The sequence below is a fragment of the Protopterus annectens genome, chromosome 13.part0 (assembly GCF_019279795.1).
Source record: "Protopterus annectens isolate FY-2018-M chromosome 13.part0, PAN1.0, whole genome shotgun sequence".
Taxonomy (NCBI): domain Eukaryota; kingdom Metazoa; phylum Chordata; order Ceratodontiformes; family Protopteridae; genus Protopterus; species Protopterus annectens.
In genome coordinates, this window is record NC_056747.1 from 966,062,415 (window position 1) to 966,087,402 (window position 24,988).

Genomic DNA, 24,988 nt, shown 5'->3' on the forward strand with positions numbered 1-24,988 from the left:
TTTATTTGGACTGTAGAAGTTTTATAATGGTATTTTACCATAGAAATATAGCTACAGTTAATGGACTTTTAATGTTTCTACAACCATGATTTTAGAAACAATATTTTTTATGTAATACAATAGCTTGTTATTTCCTTTTTTTGAAAAGATCATTACAGCACATGAGGCAAATGTAATTTAGTTATTGTTCATTATATTACCTTACATTGCATTTCTGTAAGCCATATCAGTCCCAGGCTGTGGCTGAAATAGGTCCAGATGGGAGTCAGTCCATTATCCCAGTTAATAATCCTAATAAATAAATATACCAATAAATACATAAATAATAAGACACTCTTTTTATTTTTTAACATAACCCTGTATCACGTAGGTCAATGTGTGGAATAAACAATCTGTGTGCATTTTACATAAGTTTGACATACTAGCTTCCTACTTTTTCCCATGTAAATTTGATTCAGAATGCAAAAACACCCACACAATATGTGAATGTTGTTGGATGTAACGTTGAAGTAATGAGCTTAAGAGAATTAAGTTCTAGTGATACGTAAAGTGTAAAGATCTGAAAATGAAGTATAGGTGATGTTTATCAGTTGTATGTCAGTGTACTCCTTCCTGGGGATCCTGAAGGCTGGGCTAGGGTGCGTCAGCCTAGTTTCAGTTTCTAGTCTCTTAGTTTATGTGGTATGCTGCCAGACCTCTTAGAACACAAGACTTATCGCTCAAGTAAGGAAGGTGACTGCAGCGTCCCTAAATTGTGTATTAACACGGCTGATTCTGCAACTATTTATGGTGAGTAAAGAAATAATCACATGCTCTTAGCTATGGAAATAACGCTGTCATTATCTGTCAGAAATAAACTCCACAGCTGAGGAAATATGGGAATAGAAATGTTGCTTTTCTTGAATGTGACTATGCACAGACAGGATGACGTATTTTCTGCCCTGCCTTGTTGCATTTCCAAACTAATCTGTACCATACTTTGCTTATACATTTCTGCAAACTCCTGCAGTGTGTGATGGCAAACCTTTCACTGTTTGATGTATGTGCAGCATGTATGAAAATCAAAATATAGTGTTTGATCCTTGGTCTGTACATATGACCCTCTATAAATGCTTTCCAATCTTAGAATTGTCATGGGAAATATAAAGAAGAGAATTCAGAGACCATCACTTACTGACAAACTTCAAAATAGTGTTTTCATCTTTACAGTATCTTAATTATGAACTTTATGGGACAGTAAAACATACTGGTCAAGGAAAGTGACTAAGTGCTTTAGTAATTATTTTGCTTTGGGGAGGTTGGTCATTTGTATGGCTCACAGTGTCCCTACTCCAGATTGGTACTGGTGATGTGTTTGTGGATAACAGAGTACACCTTAATATGGCAAGATGGCTAATAAAAGTATCAGAGCAGCAGATTTTGGAGTTGGTACATTGGTATCCATGGTAGGTCCATGTGCAAGGCGGATGGTCTGAACCATAGCTGAATGAGACAGTCCTCATTATACAGCACTGAACTTAGCTTACTACAAGTACAGAAACAACTTTGCTGTTTGAAGATAGTTTGAGTTTCATACTGGTATACTGTTGCTATAGCACTGGTCTATTTCTCATAAAAAGTTCTATTGTTACGTATTTTTTTGCTCATCGGCTGACACAGGCAACTTAAAATGATTTGACTTTTATAGTATGGGTGCTGCTTATTTTAAAGAGCTACTGAGGCCTTATGCTCCTGTTAGACAGCTCAGGTCGTCAGATGAGAAGTTACTAACTGTTCTAAGGATCTGGCTTGTGACCTCTGGCAGGAACTCATTTGTGCACCCTGCCCTTGGCCTCTGAAATTAGCTATCTTCCCCGATTTGGATATACAACTCAGAGTCCTTTTTCAGGAGGTTCCTAAGATCCCATTTATCAGGGGTATGTACAATGAGCCCTGCAGAGGAATTCATTCCAGCTTTGGAACTTTAAAATTTTAAATGTACCTTTTAGCTACATCTAAAGGATCTGATTGCCGTGTTATTATTTTGTATTTATTGACTTTGATATTACATTCATTTTTATTTATTGTTTTAGATATTTAATGCTAAAGCTTAGCAGTTTTAATACCACAAAACAATAAATAAACAAACATCATTTTTACTGCTGTTTTTCATCACAATCCTTTCAAGCTTTTGTGTGGTCATAGATTGTTATGTACAGTTGGTGTTTGAAATCAAATGGTCATTGCAGGGTTGTTGTTTTTGTCCCTTCCTGTAACTTGTAGTAACTTTAGAGTTACTTATCGCAGGAAGACATAGCAGGATGCCTGCATGAAGGTATGTGCATGGGGTGGTTTGCTCCCCCAGAAAAATCATACTTTGAATTTTACTGAGTTATTTTAGTGAATGCTAATTCCTTCACCAAAACAGTTTTACACCCCAAAGTGATAGCTAGTTTCAGGGTAGTCAGTATATTGCAAATGGGTGACTGTTCAAGAGAAATGATATGCAGTCTTATAAAATGCAACAATTGCACATTGACATACACAACAGTTACAGCATGTAAAGTAATTTCTTACTTGTTAAAGACAATTATGAGTTAAAAGAATACACACTTATCCTTTTGAAAACATTTATCTACAATGATAACTTCTGCATATGGCAATAGTTTGTGGTTTCATTCTTTATATAGCCACATATCACTCATAGTGATAATGCTGTGATCTAAGTCCCATTTATTGGTAAGGGAATTTTAAGAGTAATAACTTTTAGTAAGTATTTCTTTGTGTATAGTTTGGTGATAATGCTACTTTAAAGTAATTTACTTTTAGAGTCTCACCACTACAAAAGCTACTTCTCATTTGAAACAAGAATAAAGGATAAAGCCAAAAATAATCAAGGGCAAAGGTATCAAATGAGAATCCGTTTTAAAATAGTAGCATTGCCTAAGTCCAAAGCTGATATAAATAAGAAGAATTGTGTTAATGTGCATTTTCTGAAGAATAAGTCATCTGGAGTAGAAATGGCTGACATTATTTAATAATTGTAATTCGCACCACGTTTTTCACAAAATAAAAGTATTACAAAGGCAAAGCAAATTTATGGGGGAAAATCAGAAATGCACATGAAAAGTAAGGACAAACGAGAGGTATGTTTCAAGGTGAGCCCTACTGCATGAGTGCAGTTTGGGACTGAGACTGTGTTGATAGCTGAGGCCTGACCATTTATATATCCAGTCTGAGTGTACATTCCCTGAATGCCAGCCTTTGGAAATAATAAAAGAGAGCTGAGATGTGAAGCTTGGGTGGCCATGGTGGTGCAGCGTTTAGCATTGCCACCTCACAGCAAGAGGTTCTTCGGTTCGATCCTCGGCTGGGGTGCCTCCTGTGCGGAATCTACATGTCCTCCCTGTGGTTGTGTGGGTTTCCTCTGGGTGCTCCAGTTTCCTCCAACATCCCAAAGACATGCTGTAGGTGGATTAGATACTCTAAATTGGCCCTAGGCGTGAGTGTATGCATGTGTGTGCCTTCTGTGGAAGGTTGGGCACTGGGCTGGCAACTCAATACCGTAAAATCGACTGCCAGTCATGAGCAGACAGGTGATCCATTGTGGCAACCCCTAGCCAGGAAAAGCAGAAAGAAGAAGAAGCTGAGATCAGAAGTTTAAATTAATACTGTATACACCATGATCTTATGCGTACTCTGGCTATAATAGCTAAATATGCGGTGTTACACCAGTAATCAGAATGTGCCTCATCCTTGCACAGGATCATGCAACTAGTTTTCCTTCAAAGCAACAGAACATATCTGATATGCTTTTGAATCATTTAAGGTGTTTTTCTACAAATGTAGCCAACCTAGGAATGAATAACCAGTGAAGCAATACCTATCCTAAATACTAATGGGGGTCTATTAGTGGCTAAAATCTGAGTATACCTTGATGTCCGATTCTGCGCTGCTCATGCCTATAGCACAGCTCAAGCCAGGTAAGGGCTCTGTAAACTAGACATATAAATAACTCCATTTGTGGCTTTCAGAATACATGGAGCAGGGAATTGATGTGCTTTTCCATCTTGTATCTCTACTTCTGCATAATAGTTAACTGAAATCAGGCCAGATTTTCCTGGTTAAGGCTGCATCATTTTTACTTCCTTTATATCACCTGCAGTAATAAGGTAAAATAAATTTAAATGTGACCATCAGATTGTTGCAAGGATTTTTACCATTTGAGAATCTGACCCAGTGATGTGAAAAATAAAAATATGATGGGTGGCAGTTGTTAGGCTATTTCAAACAGAAAAATTACCCTTGTTAAGGTAAACTATTCTGCTCACATGGTTTATGCAGTGCAACATGTTTATTTCCAGATGTGACCAGAAAGAATGGAAAATGAGCAAATAATGTTTGCCAGTACTTTAAAACAATTTATCATTTTGAAGAGAATATAAAAGAACAGACCTATGGGAGTTATTTGAGATACCCTATCATTTAGAGCAAGAAGATTTTTTTCCATGAAAAAAATATTTATGTTGTTTTAGACTGCCTTTTTGTTTGTGTCTGTCTATCTGTCTCTCTTTCAGAACTGTGACATCAAGAATCCTTAAAGGGAAAATTTACTTTTAACTCTGAGTACTACATTCATTGTTACTCATCTAAGTTATTAGATATCCATGTATATATTTTCTGCTCACTAAAAAAATAGAAGCCTGCAGCTATTAATGTAGGCCATGTTGGATATATGGATGGTGTGACCTGCATGGATGCTTAGAAGAGTATTTAATACAGTATTTAATACAGTATTGCATAAAAGAGTAGTATATTAACCAGTTTAGTAGTGGTCATAACTATGTAAATTGGGGAAAAATGTGGCTTCCTAAGCAGTTCATGAATTATTCATTGATGTGGTATGTGTTACATAGCTACTGGAACAAAAAATATGTCTCTTTGTTAACTGTGACACTCTTTGCAAAACAGATGATGCATATAAGAGCTTTAAAACAGATGAAGTGTGACTTAAGTTTGATGAAAGTCAGAGCTCTGACAGTTTAGATTTAATGTAAAAAAATCCTGAATAGAGTATATTGTATAGGGTGACAAAGGAATAGCGCAAAGATGAGCTGAGCCACCTCAAAAATGAAAAGAGATCTTGGGATTATTAAAATATATTAACCTTAAGGGCAACATAACTTTTATCTGGAATGTTAAAAGAGAAGATTCCTCCTGGTGATTCCAACATAGCCAAGGTACTAATATTTTTTTTAAAACCCAATAAGGTTAATCTTTGCTTTTAGCAATGACATGCAACAAGATCAATGCACAGGTACATAGTCCAAGGACAAGATCAATGCTAGGTACATAGTCCAAGGACAAGATCAATGCCAGGTACATAATCTAAGGACAAGATCAATGCCAGGTACATAGTCTAAGGACAAGATCAGTGTCAGGTACATAGTCTAAGGACAAGATCAGTGTCAGGTACATAGTCCAAGGACAAGATCAATGTCAGGTACATAGTCTAAGGACAAGATCAATGCCAGGTACATAGTCTAAGGACAAGATCAATGCCAGGTGCATAGCCCAAGGACAAGATCAGTGTCAGGTACATAGCCCAAGGACAAGATCAGTGTCAGGTACATAGTCCAAGGACAAGATCAATACCGGGTACATAGACCAAGGACAAGAGCAATGCCAGGGACATAGTCGAAGGACAAGATCAATGCCAGGTGCGTTGTCCAAGGACAAGATCAATGCCAGGTACATAGTCCAAGGACAAGATCAATGCCAGGTGCATAGTCCAAGGACAAGATCAATGCCAGGTGCATAGTCCAAGAACAAGATCAATGCCAGGTACATAGTCCAAGGACTTGGCAGAGAAAGTAGGTGTCTGTAGATCGAAGCTAAAGCATAAATAAGCATAATGTTTGGCCAGTCAAGCATAGAAGTAATAATGCTGGGCAGATGGCATTCAGGGAGACATCACTTAATGCTCATGGCATATCAACAACATGTAAAAGAAATGCAAGTTTCAATTATTTATATTAAAACAAAGCTAAGTTGAAGCATAAGCACTGATATGGCTTCTGGAAGTTGGGGAATAGTTGGAGGGCTACAAATTTGCTGTGGATATGCCAAAAGAGGGTAGCCACTCACATTCATAATTCTTTGGACTGGTCCAAAATTAAGGAGATTACTGATAAAGTGGGTAGGTAGACCATGGTTGAGGTTAAGACAGCAAAACAAGCACTTTTGATCAGGAATTTGTATGGGCCTAATGAGGATGACACTGCCCCTTTAATCAAATTTTACTAAGCAGAAGAGGATAATATGGAAAGTATGAGCAGAATCATAATGGGGGATTTCAACATGGTAGTAGATCCTAACATGGATGTGTTACTAGAGGACAGGAATAGAAACAGGAAAACTATGACCATTCTTTGAGTTATAATGGAGGATTCTGAGTTAGTGGATGGGCAAAGAATGATTTATGCTACAGAAAAAGAAAAAAACACAGCTATATGACCCAAAAGGCAGGCACGGCTAGTTGCACAGACTTATTGCTGTTTTCAACAGGCCTGTTAGTAGATTATGTATATACAACAAACTGATATTTTCCTGACTATATGGTCAGACCATGCAGCAGTTAAGTTCACATTGATTAATTGCAAAAAAAAAAAAAAAAAATGGTCCCACCAATGACCAGGTAACTTGACACATTATTACTGAAATCTAGGTCAGGGAAATACTGAGGTGTAGGTTAGAATCATATCCTTTGGGGAGAGCTCAGTACGGCTCAAGTAAATTTGTTATGAAGAATATCAGAGACTTAGCTCAGGCATTGAAGAGACAAAAGATAAATGAGAGACTGGCTAGTATAAGGGAGGTTATAGTGCATTTAATGCAACTGAAGAAGGAATACAAAAGGCAGAACTGATAAATAAGGGAATAATAAAAGAGATTAATGTGGAGAAAAAACATTGCCTAGAAATATACACTAGCAGACTTTTGATTAAAAATGGGAGATATAAAAGTTTTGAATGGATAAAAAGTATAACATCACAAAAGTTTATAGTGTACAGGTCACAGGAAAAAGCAAAGGAAATGACAATTACAGCAGTCATGAATAGCAATGGTGCAATGATAACAGACCTAGCTCAAAAAATGGAGCTTTTGTGAAAGAACATAGGGAACAATACAGGCCAGATGAAAGGAGGGTGGGGGAATTTTTGGATATCTTTGGGTGAATAAGCTTGCCTAAACTATGAGAAAGTAGTCACATTGATGAGGGGCATGATGAAGGGGGAGATAATAGCAGCTATATAAAGGTTAACACAGGGAAAAGCACAAAGTTTAGATGAGCTGATATTAGAATTTTTCAAGGAATACAAGTAGAAGCTGGTATCCCCTTTCCTAACTTTTATTTTGAATGTTAAAAGAGAAGATTTTTCCTGGTGACTCCAACATAGCCAAGGTACTAATGTTTTTAAAACCCAATGACGTTAAGGCTTTGTTGAGTAATTATAGGCTCGTATCATTATCTGGAATTAAAAATATTTGCTAAAATATCATTTTAAGGAATAGTCAATCTTTTGCTGTACCTAGTATCAGAGCAGCAGCAAGGGTCAATTAAACATAGAACAGGAAGTCTAGACCTGGTGAGAATATGTCTGAGCACACAAAAGCTGAGTACTTCATAGAATCTGAAAGCTGGGGTGGTGCTGAGTTAAAAAAACATATTTAATTCTGTTAAATGTTTTATATGGTGGTTGGTGGCTTTAGGAAGTAATGTAGTTTCCCAAAAGTTTGCTTCACAATGTCAGTTATTGTGTAGCAATCCAAAAGTAATTGCCATACTAAATGGACATTAGTCTCATACAATAGCTTTGTCAAGGGGCATGGATGCCTTCTTTCCTTGTTGTTTGTTGAAGCTGTAGAATTTTTATATGGTATTTGAACACACATATACCACATTTAGAGATCCTGACATGTGATGGTAATCCATTCATACCCACATGGTTTGCAGACAACTGTATGTTGTGGCTATCCATTCCAGAATGCAATACAGACATGGGACTGACTTATATCAAAAATAGAAGGTATTTCGGGACAAATGACAAATAAATATAAAACTCTAAATTTTCCCTTGTCAAAAATAGCTGGGACTGTGCTAGACAGCTCTGTGGTGAATTGAAGGAAAGGATGCTATCAACTTGTGCATACTTTGGAAAAAACTATGATATCTGACTAACCCAGCCTTGCACTTAGAAATGAATGCTACCTACTTTATATAACTTTCTTGAAGTAAAATAAAGAATGAAAAAGAAGAAATGTACTCTCTATGTATATATGCATGTCTGTTTTTTTGATAGTTAAATTGTGACTTTGCAGTGGGTTTCACTATTGGCTAATGAGTCAAATTACAATAATGTGTGTATGTATACATTCATTTGATAATAACCAGACAGCTGTACAGATTCAGTAATATGCATTTGGTGCATGTGTGTGGATGTGTAGGAGAGTTGTAGTTGTTTGCTTATTGTACTGTATATGTATAATACCAAGGGGCTGAAATACGGTTTTCTGGCCATTGCTTCTGTATTTATTCATTTGATTCATCATAATCAGGCAAATGAGGTGTACAGAGTTAGTAAAATGGCTGTAATTGTGGGTACATCTGTGTGTGTGTGTGTGTGTGTGTGTGTGTGTGTGTGTGTGTGTGTGTGTGTGTGTGTGTGTGTGTCTGTGTCTGTGTCTGTGCGTCTGCGTGTCTGTCTGTGTTTGAGTATCAATACTGTGGGGGTGTTGCAGAGGGTACACCTTTGTATTGTATGTATCTAATGCCAATGGGATAAAATACTTTAATCTGGTCATTACATTTATATTTATTCATTCATTAATTTGATCCCAAACAGACTTCTGACATGTAAGTGATCAATAAAGTAGCCACATTTGTTGGTCATGGAAGCAGTCTGTTGATGAAAGTGAGTGGCACCACCTGTACTTTTAAACAATTGTTGATCTGACTTGACAGGGTAGTGTGTTTTTAAGTAAAATGATTGGAAATACATTATTGCAGCTATTATTATTTTATCTTAATTGGAAATCTGAGGAAACAGTTATTTGAATGAAAGTGACTGTGACTGACCCCAATTGTCATTTTAAGCAGTCATTGATCTGGCTTGATCTGGCTTGGTAGTGCTAGAGGATGAAACTGACTGACTCCAGCTTTTATTTTCAGTAGTTATTGATCTGGCTTAGAAGGGCTAGTACATGTTTTAGTAAAAACAAGAAATACTCCACTGTAGCTATTTTTTTTATTTAATCACAGCTGGACATCTGGGGGTCATACAGCTAATAAAGTGGTTATAATGAGTGGGCACAGAGGAAGTTTATGCAAGTAGGTGACTGACCCCATCTGTCATGTTATATACTTACCGATCTGGCTTCACACATGTAGTGTACATTTGAGTAAAACAAACTGAAACACATTACTGTGGCTATTAGTTTATTGTTTAGCACAATGAGACATCTGAGATGTACACAGTCAATAAAGTGGCTATACTGAGTGGGTATAGAAGCAGTCAGAGAATTGTCCAGAGGGATACCTGCAAAAAATCCAAAGATATTTTTCTGTAGACACAGTGGATGAACAAATAAATGTTTATCAGAGTCTAGAACACCCTGATAGGTGTGATGGGAAACTATTTTTAAAAGTGCGTAGTACATCATCATCAGAATGGATATATGTAAGTGCTTAGTAAAAACCTCAGCATTTTTCACTGGTCTGGCATTTTGTTTTTTTTGTTTAGACAGAATGACAGACAGACAGTTACACAGATTGACAGAGATAGGCAGATAAGGAATATAGGGATATTTCCCCCTGTGTAGACTGATGTTTTTATTTAGATAGGATGAAAGGCAGAGAGACTGAAAATGATGATAAATACAGGTAGATATATGTATATATATATATATATATATATATATATATATATATATATATATGTATATATGTATATGTGTGTGTGTGTGTGTGTGTATATATTGTTTGTTAATTATATTAGTAATTGGCCGGTTGACCTCTTTAATCCCTTGTGCCTGTTTTTTAAGAAAATATGTGGACTGGTGCTTTATGGATTGCTAGCCTCTTTGACACCTGGAAATAATGACTACAACTGTTACTCACTCTCAGTATTCTGAGGTTAATATTATGTGAGCTAGTGTTTCCATTACTGCAAACAAAGCTTTATATATAAAAATCTGTGGTTTGCATCAAGTATGGAAAAATACTTTACTCCTGTCATGTCATATAACATATTTTTAATTATATGAAATAAACAGCATTCCTTTTTAGATGTATTAAGGTCTTCTGAATCAATACAAATATAAATGTTACCTAACTTCATAAGAATAACCAGACTGTAGACTCACTTTTAATTTCTCATGCATTCAATCTTTAATTCAACTTTTTTTGGGCTTTGTTTTTTGGTTGAAAAAATTCGGGGAAATTTTTTCAAATAAAGGTGGCAAAAAATTAACTGGGGTATAGAAGCAGTCAAAAATTTCCAGAGGGAAAAAAAAACCCGGGGGCAAAAATTTTTCAAAAAAAAAAAAAAAAAAAAGTGGAAAAAAAAATAAAAAAAAAAAAAAAAAAAAAATAAAAAAAAAAAAAAAAAAAAAAAATAAAAAAAAAAAAAAAAAAAAAAAAGAAAAAAAAGAAAAAAAAAAAAAAAAAAAAGAAAAAAAAAAAAAAAAAAAAAAAAAAAAAAAAAAAAAAAAAATAAAAAAAAAACAAAAAAAAAAAAAAAAAAAAAAAAAAAAAAAAAAAAAAAAAAAAAGAAAAAAAAAAAAAAAAAAAAAAAAAAAAAAAAAAAAAAAAAAAAAAAAAAAAAAAAAAAAAAAAAAAAAGTTTTTTATGTAAACAGGGGTGCCCAAAAAATGACGAGCGAAATATGGTGGGGGGGAAATATTTTAAAAAAGTACCCTTTTCCCAAAAGGAAAAAGGGTTTTAAAACCCGGCAACGGTTGGAAAGGTTTTTTGTTTAACAGAAACCCCAGCAGTTAACAGTTCAGAAAAATAAAAAAGGGAATTTCCCCGGAACTTTTTTAAATGGGTAAAGGCAGAAACAAAAAGATAAACGGGAGTATAGAAATAATAATATAATATATAAATAATAAAATAAATAAATGAAGGTTTTTGGGGGGTTTTTGGGGGGATAAATTTTAAAAATTTGGCCCCAATCCCTTGTCCCGGAAAAAAAAGGGACTTTTTAAGCCCTTTTTTTCCCCGGAAAAAGATAAACGTTTAAACCAGACCTGAGGAAATTAGGAGTAGGAAAACGTTTTTAAAAAATTGGGGTTTGAAAGTAGGTACATCCGGGCTTCCTATAAAAATTTTTTAATTAAGGAAATAAAAATTCCAGGGAAAGGCCCTTCGGGGAAAAATACAAAAAAAATTTTCCCTTGGCTCATTAACCCTCACCAGTGCCCAGGGTTTCCAAAATTTTGAGCTTTTTAAATCAACCACCTTTTTCGGAAAATTGAAGGAGCAAGGGGACCAAAAAAAAAATTTTGGGACCCGGGGCCCGGAAAACACCAAACCCCAATACTATAAATAACTTTTTAATTATGTTAATGTAAAAATTAAATCTTTTATTAGGGAATTTGTACCCAAATTCAAAAATTTTAATTACAGGGCAGGTTCCGCCCCCGGAAGAGAAACCTATGGGGGAAGGCTGGCGGTTGCCCCACCGGCATGAACCACTAATAACTGAAAGGAAATTGAAAGACAGTAGGGGGGCGGTGTGGGCCAGTTAAGGGAAAAAAACCCCCAAGAAAGGGAAAATTTAAAAAGAAAACAACCCAAGATTTTCCACCGGAAAGTGAAAAAACCAAACAAAACCCCCCACAATTTTCTAAAATAAAAAAATGCCCTGTTAAAAAATTTGTAAAAAACCTGAGGGTTTGGTTGGCTCCCGAAGTAAGAAACACAGTGGGAAAATTTTGTTAAATATGAAAATAACCGGGAAGTAGCTGCAAAAAGGATTTGGTAAAACTTCGGGTTAAAAAAAATTTTTTCAAAAAACCCGGGAAACCCAACCCCTAAAAATAGTAAAATAAAACCAAATTAGAAAATGTAAGAAATCCCCCTTTTAATAGAAAAAGTGGGGAAAAAAAGAATAAAAATCCCAGTTCCCAAGCAGAATTTTAAAGGGGGGTGGGGATTCCCAAACAGGGGAAAACGGGTTAAAAAGGGGTTCCCTGCTGGAAGGGGTTTAAAATCTAAAAGGGCCCTCTAGCTGAAATATGCGGTGGGAAATGAGGTTTTAAACCCAAAACTCCCCTTTGCCAGCTAAAAAGCAAAGAGGAAAGGTTGAGAACCCGAAAAAAAGTTTTAAAGAAATGTGTTGAAGAAAAATAAAAAAAAAAGATTTTCCCGGGTTAACCCCGGGTCCTATCACCAATTTAAAATTTTAAAAAGGAAATTTAAGAGAACAGTATGTGAATAATGAAATATTGGGAAATGTACAAATAGTTTTGAAATTAAAGGTTTAAATAATTTTCTTTCCCCAAACCCTTTTAAAACCACATATAACCCCTTTCCACGTAAAATTTGGAAAATGTGAAACAAATTAAATGGAAATTTGCCTTTGGGCAAATTTTGGGGAAGTCCGGTTAAGGGCCGGGCCCTTTTCCAAACATCCCAAAACCTGAGGGCCGGTTCCTCAATTTAACCCTGAGGTTTTTGGGCCCGGTTGGTATTTCTTTTCCAAATTAAGGAGGGTTTTAGCAGGTTCAAATGGGTGAAAATCGGGTGTTTGGTTAAGGGGAAAAACCCCCAACCCCCATCGGGTTAAATTAATTTAATTATTTATGTAAAAAAAACTGTATAATAAGGGCCAAAACCCTTTTTTAAAAGGCGGGTTCCGCGGAAACCCAAACCTTCCCATGGGCTGGGGGGTTTGCCCCCGGGCCCGGCCCGGAACCCTCCTCGGGTGGTTGATGGGGGGTAAAAAAGGTGCAGGATGGGGTTCTGCAAGTGGGGGAAAAAGGAGCCAATACCCCCCCGGAACAAAAGGGGACCTGTGGTAAAAAACCCAGGGGAAATTGGGGGGCATTTTCTAAAAAAGCCCCCAAAAGCAAAACCGGGGCAGGCAAAAGGTCAAAGAGGGAAAAAATCCTGTTGCCCGGTTTACAAACACCCCCCAAAAAACCCCCCTGCCTGGGGGGTTAAAAAAGGAAAAACAGGGGCAATGCCTAGGGGGTACCATTCCAATGTTGAAACGTGGGGTTGGGGTTCGGGAATCCAAAACCTGCCCCTAATTTTGGTAACCCCCAAACGTGTCTTTAACCCCCAAAAATCTTTTCGTTTGTTTTGTCGGGTTTATCCCAAAAACCTAATTTCCCCAGCTGAAACCAAAAATTTTCCTTTAACCAAACATCCCACTTTCCCCTTTAAAAAAAAGGGAAATTGCCCCCAAAAAACAAAAATTTAGGGCCCAAAAAAATTAAGGGGCCCATTCCGCCACCCCAAGTTGTGGACTTTGGAAAACCTTAATTAAAATTGGTGTAAAAAGTATTATTGTTGTCCTAATTTTTTAAAAGGGGGGGAATTTAAAATTTTCCCCCCAAAATTAAACATATAACCCCCCCCGTGAAAAAGGGGGTAGGGGCCCTTCCCCTTAACCCCCGGGACTTTTCCCGTTGGGGTTTTATTTCTTCCCTTTTGTGACCCCTTTTTTAAACCCCCTTTCCTTTTCCTCCCCCATTTTTCTTTTTTCTTTCAAAAAATGCGGTTTTTGCGAAAGGGTAAACTGGGGTTTTTGGTTAATGGGAAAAACTAACCCCCATGCGAAAACAAGTGAAAAAGCCTAACCCAAACTGCTTAAAATGCCTTGGGGCACGGGAAGGCCTTTTCCAGCGGAAAATCTCCCCCCTGTCAGTCCCCCCAGGACCGGAAAACCCCTGGTCCCTTTTGCCACCCTAACCCGGGGGGACCCCCCTTTAAAAAAATTGGGGCAAAAAAATATAAGGGTGGAATGGGGGGTGGGGAATTGGATTGTCCGACCCCCAAAAAATTTGGGGGAAAAAACTCGGGATTTTCAAAAGGGGTTTTGTGCGGGAAACACCCCCATGCACACCCCTTGTTGGGCATTTAAAGGAACATGGAAATGTAGGGGTATTTTCATTATTTATTTTATTCTATATAAATTGTGGGTAAATTTGTGAACCCCCACACTTGCTACAGGGCCCGGGAAGGGTTTGGGTTTTTTGTTTATCCCCAACCACCTAAGCTGAAAAATTTTTAACCTTTCCCATCCAAAAAAAAAAACATTTGTCCCAAAAAAATTACCCCAACATGGTCCCCCCCCAAAATTTCGGGGAAAGGGAACCCTACCCCTTTCCCCTTTTAAAAAATTTAACCTGAAATCCGGGGTGGAATTTCAAAGTACCCCAAATTCTTAAAATTAGCAAAGCTGGCTTAAAAATTGGGCAGAGGGCCTTCCACATCCCTTGAAATCCCAAAAAATTTTTTCCCATGTTTTAACCCTCCCCCTTTTTAAATTTTCCTTCCCCCTTTTTTCTTTTCTTTCAAAGAAAAAAGGGGGTGGGGAAGAGAAGAAAAAAAAAACGAACGGTTGTAACCGGTTTTGTAGCAACCGCCAGTGCGAAAAGGCGGTGGGGTAATAAACCACCAAACCCGGGTTAAAAAAGTTAAAAGGTTAAATAGTGTTGCATCCTGTAACCCTTAAAAAGGCAAAAAAACCCCTGTACCCCAAAGGACCGGGAAAAATGTTGTTGCCCTACCAAAAAAGGGATGACCATACAAAACTTTGTCAAAATAAAAAAACCATGAATTGGGATGTTGTGGGAAATGGTTTTAGTCCCCTGCTTTAAAATTACCGGTTCAAAACAGGTTTTCCCCATAAAGGGAATGGGGGGAAAAAACAAGTTTTGGGCAGGTAGAAAATAAGGCATTAAACCCCCATAGATAATTTAATATTAAAATATATATTTAATTATATCATTTAGTTGTGGGAAAATTTTGCTTACCATTTGTCCGGGGAACATAGAGAGGGAAAAGGAATAAAACACAGTGAATATGGGGTATTCCTTTTCCTAAAGGGGCAGGTCCACACATCCAGGGTCCCGGGGTCAAAATTAAAAGGGGTTCCCCCCCTTTTTAAGGGCCCTACCGGGAAAAAAGTGAAAATGAAAGGGGGTTACACCAACGGGTGATAAATTTTTCAAAGGGGGGGAAAGGGGGGATAATGGACCAACAGTCCTAAAAAAGATTGTTCCCAATAATCTTTTGTTTGGGTTGAAGGAAAGAGGGGAAACCGAGAATTGAGGAGGGGAAAGGAAAAAAAAAAAAGGGCCTTTGGGGTCTTCCTGGTTTTTTGCCCACCTCCCGGGTGGGCCAGGCGGGAGGAACTGTGGAAAGAACCGGGCGACCACAGATTCCCTTCCCTTAATGGGGAATGTGCCCTTTTCCGGGCATGGGCCCCCTGTATTGGTTTTTCCAATTGTTGTTTGGGGTTTTCCAAAAAAAAGGGGGATGCCAACCCTTTGAAATGGGGTCTGGGTTGGAAATGTTTTGTGCGTTCCCCAGCAATGGGCTGTGGGGTGCTTTGAAAGGGGGTCACCCGGGTTGTGGTTGTGGCCCACGGGCCCCAAAAAGTGTCTGCAGGTACCTTTTCCTAAAGCCCCCAAAGAAATAATTTAACTTCAACCACCCTTTACATATAAATTGGGTCAGGGGGTCCCCTTGGTGGGGGTGGGAATGTTTTATCCAGGCCGGTAAACCTTCGGGCCAAATCACATTTTAATTGGGGGTTTTTGTCCCCAACGGGTACCCTTGGGGAACCCCAAGTGAGGTTGTGTTCCCTTGTGGGCCCTACCGGAATGGGGATGATAGGGGGAATGTGGAAAAATTTTAAACGGTGGGGGAAAAGGAGGGATAGGGGCCAGCCCTGTTTAAAAATTTGGCCCAAACGGGGTTTTGGGGAAATTTTAAGTGGGTTTTTTCACAGACATTTGGGGATGTGGCCATATTTCTAACAAGGGCCTTGGGGTATCCTGTTTTTTTCCCTTTTCCCCCCAGGGGGGATGGCGAACAGCGTAACCCCGCCACTCCTTCCCAAGTAAAGGGTCCCCAGAGCCTTGCATTTTTATAAAACCCTGTTTTCCCCGGGCCACCGGCGGGAATCCAACCGGAAGGGCGGGGAAATGTGGGAAAGGGACCTTTTGGGGTTCCGTGGGAAAATTTTGAAAGGGGCAGGGGGCTTAACCCCCCATTGGCAGGTCCCATCCTGAAAGTAAATTTTAACCCCCGTGTTTTGGCGGGGGGGGGGATAGATACCCAAAGGCAACCCGGTCCCCACAGGGGGTGGGGGGGCCCAAAACACCCCCCTTTCCCCCCAGAGGGGAGGGGCTTCCCTTTAAGTTTTGGGGCTCCGGGGGCCCAGAACAAAGGGGCGGGTACACCGGGCCTTTAAATGATACCGGGCCACACACACACAATGGGGGGGAAATATATATTACCCCTGAGTTCTGTAAGTATTTCCCAATTTTCAATGGCCGTTTCCCCCTGTTTTTCTCTTAAAATTTCGCATCCCTCCGGGGGAAGAGAAGGCCACCAAACCCTGGGGGGATTTGTTTTTTTCCCCCATAAATAAAAGGGGGTCCTGTAAATTGCCTGGGGTAAAGTAGGGGCCCCTCGGGTGGGGTGCCCCTGGTTTTTAAAATGAAGGGTGGCAGGTGCTGTTTCCCAGGGGTCCCAGGATGGGGGGGCCCCTTTCCCCCCCCGGGGGGGGGCCCCCAATTTTGGGGCCTGGCCAAAAAGCGTTGCTTTTGGGGAGGGGGTTCCAAAAGGCAGGCATGGGGTGCAGGTTTCCCATTGTCCCCCATGTTTGCATGTTCATTGAAATTTGGAAAGTGTCCCCATGTTTCCATTTTTGCGGTCCCCCGGGGGGTTTTGCAGGGCCACCATGGGGTGATGTTTTTCTTTCCATTGTCCGGGTTAATGTGTCATGTGTCCAGTGTCCCTTGTTTTATTGCATGTGCATGTGTCCATGTGTCATGTGCTGTCCCCATGTGTGCATGTGTGCAGTGTCCCTGTGTCCAGTGTCGTGTGCATGTGTTGTGCCAGTGAAAACCCCATGGGCATTGGGGTTTAAAAAGGGCAGTGTGCTGTTTCATGGACCATGGTGCTGTTCCCAGGGGTGTGCGGGAGGTTTGAATTCAGTGTGCTGTTGCAGGCCCTGATGGGTGTGGCAGGCCGTTGAAGGGGTGTGCAGGGTGTGTGCTGTTCCATTTAAAATTGTGCATGTGGTAAAAGTCATCAGGAACTTTTAACTAAAAATTTTTCCTTTTTTTCCCCATTTTGGGGGCTTCACCTGACAAAGGGGCCCCTTGCCACCCCCCCGGGGAAATTTTAAACGGGAAGGGTTGTCGGGGTTCCTTGGTCCCCCTTTGGCCGTAAAAGGGGGTCAACCCCCATTGCCCGGTAAACCTCCGGTTTTTGCCCACCCGGGTATGGAAAGGTACAAGCCCAGGGTTGGGGATTTGGGAAAGGGTCCCAAAAGCCAGCCGGGGCGGGGTTAGGGAAAAAGACATTCCCCAGGGGTTCCGAAACTTCCCGGGGGCAAAACGCCTTTGGGGACTAAAGGGGCCCCAAAACCCCAGATTTTTCCCATGGGGCCAGGGGAAAGGTGGGGCTGGGGGACGAGGGCCGTATGCCCAGCAGCAGCAGCGGGGCCAGTGGGGAAATTCAACGGGCTGGCCAGGGCCCAAAAGTGCCAGCGCAGCCCCAAAACCAATGCCGGGTTTGGCCAGGGGCCCCCCGGGGAGACCACCATGTGGCCCCGGCCCGTCCCCCAGGGACAGGCCCCGGGAAAACCCACACCCCCGCTTCGGGGTTGCGGGGTCCCGGGGTCGGCTTTGAACGGGATACTGTGCACCCCCCAGGCACGGGTACCGGCCCCCTGCCACAACATGTTGGGGGTATGGCCCCATGCATTGTCCCCTTCCACAAACCCCAAGGGCCAGCCATAAGGGGGAAACTGGGGGCTCCCAAAAACACATCAAAGTTAAAAACCCGGGGCCCCATCCCACCCTCCCACCAAACCCCGGGGCCCCAAAACCCTGTACTCCCTGCCCTTTTTCCCAAAACTTTCCCAGGGGTAAATTGGGGGTATCAGGGGTTGATCAGGCATATTAATCCAAAACCCTTTTTGGGCTTTGGGGGGATGACCACTGTGCCCCCTTGAAATTCCCTTTAAATTCAAACGGGAAAAAGTTGCTTTGATGCACAGGGTGACTACATAGACGTGTATTAGTAGTATCATGTTGGTAACAGCACAGTGTGCTGCTATGACTGTGTGTGTGTGTACCCCAGCATGCCTGCTGTAGTAACTGTATGAATGTCCTGAATTGTTATCTGCACCCATAGTACATACCAAAGCATAACAGCTGCACATAATTGCATGCGGTGGTAAGGTTGTCAACAGATAATACATGGTTGCTGGGTAGCTGGGAAGCTAACGCAAAGTAGTGATGATATGCAATGGTGGACATGTACGAAGTAATGGTGTCAAGATGCCCACAACGACTATGCTATGTGGATGTTCGGCGCATCTAGATATGTGTGCAGCACCAATGTGAAGTCCAGATCACAAATAAGTATGACATAATATCGGTTCGGCTCCCACCATGGGCATCTGTTGCTGCATATATTCCTGGGTACATGTTGATAGTGCCTACATATTTGCATTGTTACTTACTGTTATTGTTACCCCTTCTTTGTTGTATAATGCAGTACTTCCAGCCCTGTGTACTGTAGCTTTGTTTGCATGCATGTTCACTTGGGGTCCCCTGGAACACTGCTTACACCTGCAATGCAGAGTTACAGTGCTTCTGTAGACTGCTAGTAACATCTGCATAGCGTACCATATGTATGTCAACTTTACACATGACAGACCGTCACTGTCTGTCCTGTACGCATGTACGTTGCCTGTGACACATTGCACACGCGTCTTACCTGGCATTTACCCAGGTGCAGTCATATATGTCAGTGCTATGAAACAGTGGCAGTCCACCCACACATACACACCTTCAGTATGTTGTTCCCCATTGGCCCTATGTGTTGGTACTCACCATGGCAATCACACTACTAGGGTGGCATGTGCAAGGTAACTCAGTGAATCGCCTCTATGGTCCAGTCGTGGTTTATGTGAGTCATGTGTCATTGTCACAGCTGCCACATGTATGCAGTCAGCCATCACCCTTGGCCAGGAACGTACAACACATGTGTGGGATGCCACCACACAGCCAATCTGGGGACTGGTCTCTCTGAACCCAGTAATGCCATACCTGGTCAGGTGGCATGTCATATATACTACGTCCAGGACAAACGTCAACCCCGATCCCTGCTGCTACTATTGATAATACCCCTGAAGATGTTCCTGATAGCTTTGACCAGTCCTTTACTGAGACATTGCAGGCCCTAGCTAGCCATCTACCTCCTAGCTCCCCTGGTCCTGAAAGCAGCACCCCTAGAAAACTACTTGCGTCCAGCTGCCAACCAGTCGCCACTTCACTTCTCTGTACCTTGATTGTAACAGTGAAACCCACTACACTTTCTGCTGATCAACTCCCTGCCGAGTACCTATCAAAACCAGATGATGCTATTGCTTACCGCGTCTCAAAGGTAATCAAAGGAACCATGTTAGAATCTAACTTTCCCACCATCTGGAAAATGTCATATGTAATCCCACTTCACACAGGAGGCAGCTCTACTGAAGTCTCCAATTATAGGCCAATAGCTATCTCTCTCCACTTGCAGAGATTATGGAAACATTAAGTCATAGACAAGTCATGCACCACCTAATCCAAACCTCGCATTATGGCAGACCTCAGCATGGCTTACATCCTCATCCACAGCACTCGTCAGGCCTCCTAGCCTTTACTAACACCATAAGCCATACTTGCAACATTAATTATATATCCACAGCCCTCTTTTGGATAATTCAAAGGCATACGATATGGTTGATCACCAACTTGTACTCCACACCCTGCACAGACTGTCTAGATACTGGAGCCTTCCAATGGTGTCAATCCTACCTGCATGGTCGACAGCAGGCCGGCCTCTGGCAGAACAAACCCTCTAACCTTCTACCTAACACCCTCAGAGTACCACAAGGCTCTATACTAGGGCCCTTGCTGTCCTCCATCGTCATTAACTTGACCGTTATACTGTCATCCCAAAAAGTCAGCTGTATCCAATATGCTGTATACTCTACCTGATCTGCTCAGCCACATCTCCAGTAGAGTTATGGTCAGCTACCCAGACCACCTTTAATACAATAGCAAACTGGCTTTCTGAACATCGTCTGATCCTACATCCCAATCAAACTAAACTGCTGTTATTCCACCAACACGTAGGTCTACCACTTTCACCGTTACCATAACATCAACTGATGGCACAATAATCCCCTGACCTCGCTGCGAAACTATTAGGTGTCATCATAGACAATAATCTCATATGTGACATACATGTTAACCAGATTAGCAAAGCCATCAATAGAAAGCTAGGGTCACTTTACAGAATTAAAGCCTTCCTAGCCCCTCCAGCTAAAGGTGCCATAGCTTGCTCACACCTTGTTTCACCCTTCTGTATGCATCCCCTCTACTCTCAAATATGAACAAGACTGTCCTTAACAAGCACTCGATTTGCTACAACCACATTGCCAGGTTTGCCACTGGTCCACCTTTTAGGACACATCATTGCATCAATCTAAATCAGCTTGGTTGGCTTGCAATACCCAGCCTAATACAGTATAACCACCTGATTATGGCCTATAAAATCCTCTATAATCCAGACAATACTCCTGCACTTCAATTATTATCACCCCCTATAACAATCCTAGACCACTTTGATCCTCTAACAAAGTACTACTTCAGACTAGCAAGTTTAATAACACAGCTGGTGATTCTCTCTTTGCAAACCCTGTAAGTAGATCCTGGAACTCACTTCCAGCTGATATTACCCTACTGTCCACCTTAGGTCATTTAACAGTAGACTCAAACAACATTTGTCACGTAACTAGCTATGTCAATGTATCAAGCCTGGCTATCTCGAATGTGTAACTTCTTTGAACCACTTTACTGTGTAATTTCAATTTAATCCTGGCTTGTGCTCAGGTCTAACATTAACCTGTGGAACATGTTTGACTTGCTTACTTATGTAATCTCTGTAAATAATCTGTTTGTACTATGTAATGCTAGTATTATGTAATGCTGTATCTGCTACCCTCATAGCTTGTCTCCACGGGCCTCCCTGAAATGGACATGCATCCAGTTGGGCTATCCCAGTCAACAAATGTAGGATAAATAAATAAATCAATACAATATATTACAGTGACGACAATACCAGTTAGACATTGACACACACTGACAGCATGCTGAACACACTGGGGCATACGTGGGGACTCAGACGCCCAGCCTGCCTGGGCATCACACACCTCCACAGCTGGCACACAGGCATATGTTCCATCGGAACAGAGCACATGCCACACATGGCACGCACATCCCCTGTGCCACACACTCACAGCCTGTAGGGCTACACAACACACCTGCTACAGACATGTCAGGTACCTGTCATGTGTGCTGCACTGGGGTCCCGCTCAATAGGCTGTATCTGGTGAAGGTCACAGTGATATGACTCAGGGGCACTATGGTCCACCACAGCACACATGCATACAGGTCAGACAGAGGCATGGACAGATATGACTCACTCATTGCCCATGCCAGTGTGGCTGCCTGGGACATACCTCCCTGGACTACATGATAGGGAACATAGAATGGATCTCTCAGCATGTGGCACAGGCCAGTATGAGCCTGATGTTGGTTGCCAACATACCCTCACCAGGTAGTCTACCACTATATGTGGGAAGGGTGTTGTATGTCTACATTATGCTCAGTCTCCACTGTCATTCATAGGGTATCCAATGGCTGTCAACGTGTGCTTACATGCTAGGGAAGCCACATTGCTGTGCACGGGTCATCATGCATGTGACACCCATGGCCCGATGTATAATGGCAAGGCTCCTTGGTACACACATACTGCCTTATGCTGCAGGACATGGTTTACATAGCGACCTCAAGTGGGTATCACACAGGTTAGGACACTAACAGTGCTGCACACACAACAACAGCAGTGTACACCGGAGGATGCATGCACCAGACACTGCCCTCAGCACGGTGAACTGCAATGTCTGTGCAGTACCAGATGCATGATTCATGGCTCACAGGTGTTACCCATCACTGACAGGTTATGCCCCATACCATGCCTGTCATCCCCTACACATGTAACACACATGGATAGGGGGTGGTATCCCAAGGTAACACAGATACACACACCTCCAGGTTGTTGGCTAGCACAAACCATCAGGGCCTACTCATGTGCAGCTGACAGTGTGTCGGACTGCCATCTGGTTCATAGCCTGGCACACACAACCCTCACATACACAGGAAGACCACCTATCCTCCATATAACAACACCGGCAATATGACAGTCTCATGAACTGTGTTTATAAAGGCCATTGCATCCAGCGAACATTGTTGTGAGCATTACTGTAGCTACAACACTCTAGTTGAAGAGTTCACAGCATGTGGTCACCGAATTGCAGTGGAATGACATGTTACCACTACCACAACAGGTGGGAACATGCAGCACCTGTACATCGACTACATGTACACTATATGGCCCAGACCAGATGTGTATCCCCTGCTGTAGGTCTTTCACCATAGACACCCACACTGTATAGGGTAATACCACATGCGGACCCTGCACAGTAAGACACAGTCATATTGGTATACATTGCTAATACCATTTATCCACACGAAGCATGTGTCAGACATGGTAACTACTGCAGGTCACAGGTATTTATGTGTATGTGTCACACACATACATTATGTGTGCAATGCCATTGCTGGTTTAGGCAATGGCATGCATTGTTATGTACAAACACCCACACAAGGTCACACTGTGTGACACAACCACACGTGACAGTTGTGGGTTATCAGAACATGCCTATCTGTACTCTGACAATGGTAATAGACACAGTAGCAGAGCACACTATTGGCATTACTAGCCAACTAGCCCTGTTTGGCTGTACTGATAGTGTGGTGACATCCCCTGTGTTTACTGGGGGAGTATGCAGCATCTGGTGTATTGTAGTATTTGCCAAAAGGATCTGTTCCCTCACACTTGCATTTACACACACCCTACTACCCCCACACACATGCACACTTGCCATCTGCAGGATTCATTCCCCTACCTAATTAAGTCATGACACGTGAGAGGGACGCATTAGCAGAGCGCACTGTTCGGTTTACTAGATAGTTCCTCATCTCTGGCTATACTTATAGGGTGCTGACAACATCAGTACTTTGAAAGGGTAATGTGCATCAGGTAGTGTGATCACCTGATTGCCAAAACTAACATGTTTTCTTACAATGAAATATACACACACAAACTCCCCACATTTAAACACACACATGTCATTTACAGGTTTCAAACTCCTACCTAATTACATTAATACGACACGTAGGGAAACGATTAGCAGAGTGCACTATTCGCATTACTGGGAGGCTTCCCTTCTCCTGCTGTACTTATAGGGTGCTGACATCATCTGTGTTTAGAAAGGGGAGTGTGCATCCTGTAGTGTGTTCTCCCAGTTGCCAAAAGGGGCACATCTTTCATACATATTCGCACACACACAATAACCCCCCTCATCCAAACACACACACTTGCCATTTGCAGGATTCGAACCACTACCTAACTATGTTATGACACTTGGGACGGATGCATTAGTAGAGCGCGCTATTCGCATTACTGGGAGGCTTCCCTTCTCCTGCTGTACTTATAGGGTGCTGACATCATCTGTGTTTAGAAAGGGGCATGTGCATCCTGTAGTGTGTTCTCCCAGTTGCCAAAAAGGGGCACATCCTCATACATATTCGCACACACACAATAACCTCCCTCATCCAAACACACACACTTGCCATTTGCAGGATTCAAACCACTACCTAACTATGTTATGACACTTGAGACGGATGCATTAGCAGAGCGCGCTATTCACATTACTGGGAGGCTTCCCTTCTCCTGCTGTACTTATAGGGTGCTGACATCATCTGTGTTTAGAAAGTGTGCATCCTGTAGTGTGTTCTCCCAGTTGCCAAAGGCACATCCCTCATACATATTCGCAGACACACAATAACCCCCCTCATCCAAACACACACACTTGCCATTTGCAGGATTCGAACCACTACCTAACTATGTTATGACACTTGAGATGGATGCATTAGCAGAGCGCACTATTCGCATTACTGGGAGGCTTCCCTTCTCCTGCTGTACTTATAGGGTGCTGTCATCATCTGTGTTTAGAAAGGGGAGTGTGCATCCTGTAGTGTGTTCTCCCAGTTGCCAAAAGGGACATTTCCCTCTCACAGCCTTTCACACACACAAACCCCACTCACCCACACACATACACTGAGCATTTGCAGGATTCAAACCCCTACCTAATTATATTATGACACTTGAGGGCGACGCATTAGCAGAGCTCACTATCCAAATTACTGGGCATCTGTTCTGCACCTGTAGTATTTCTAGGGTGCTGACATCTTAATTTCCACAGAGGTTTGTAGATGTAGTACTACCTGTCAGGTGGGGGATAGCATATATATGCATTTGCAGCCACCAACGTCAGGGTCAGATATGCACATCACACTGGCAGGTTATGTTCTATACCATGCTTTGGGACCACAGGACCTGTAACACACAACACAACCAGTCCAGAACACCACACCCACATCTAGGACACACACTTAGCTTCCCTGGGAACAGTGCCAGGATATGCAGGTATTCACATACACCATTCCAGTTGTTAACATCAGGTACAGGCATATTGTGTGTGAGAACTACTCAGGCCTCTACCACTTTACCCTACCG

General features: G+C 41.6%; 1 protein-coding gene across 1 annotated transcript in view; it reads left to right on the plus strand.

Moving 5' to 3' along the window:
* Window positions 1-654: 654 nt before the first annotated feature.
* DHX58 (DExH-box helicase 58) overlaps window positions 655-24,988 on the plus strand; it is a 409,135-nt gene continuing 384,801 nt past the window's right edge. The window contains exon 1 of the mRNA XM_044054731.1: window positions 655-789. The gene's annotated coding sequence lies outside the window, so the exon portion shown is untranslated. The remainder of the gene's footprint in view (window positions 790-24,988) is intronic.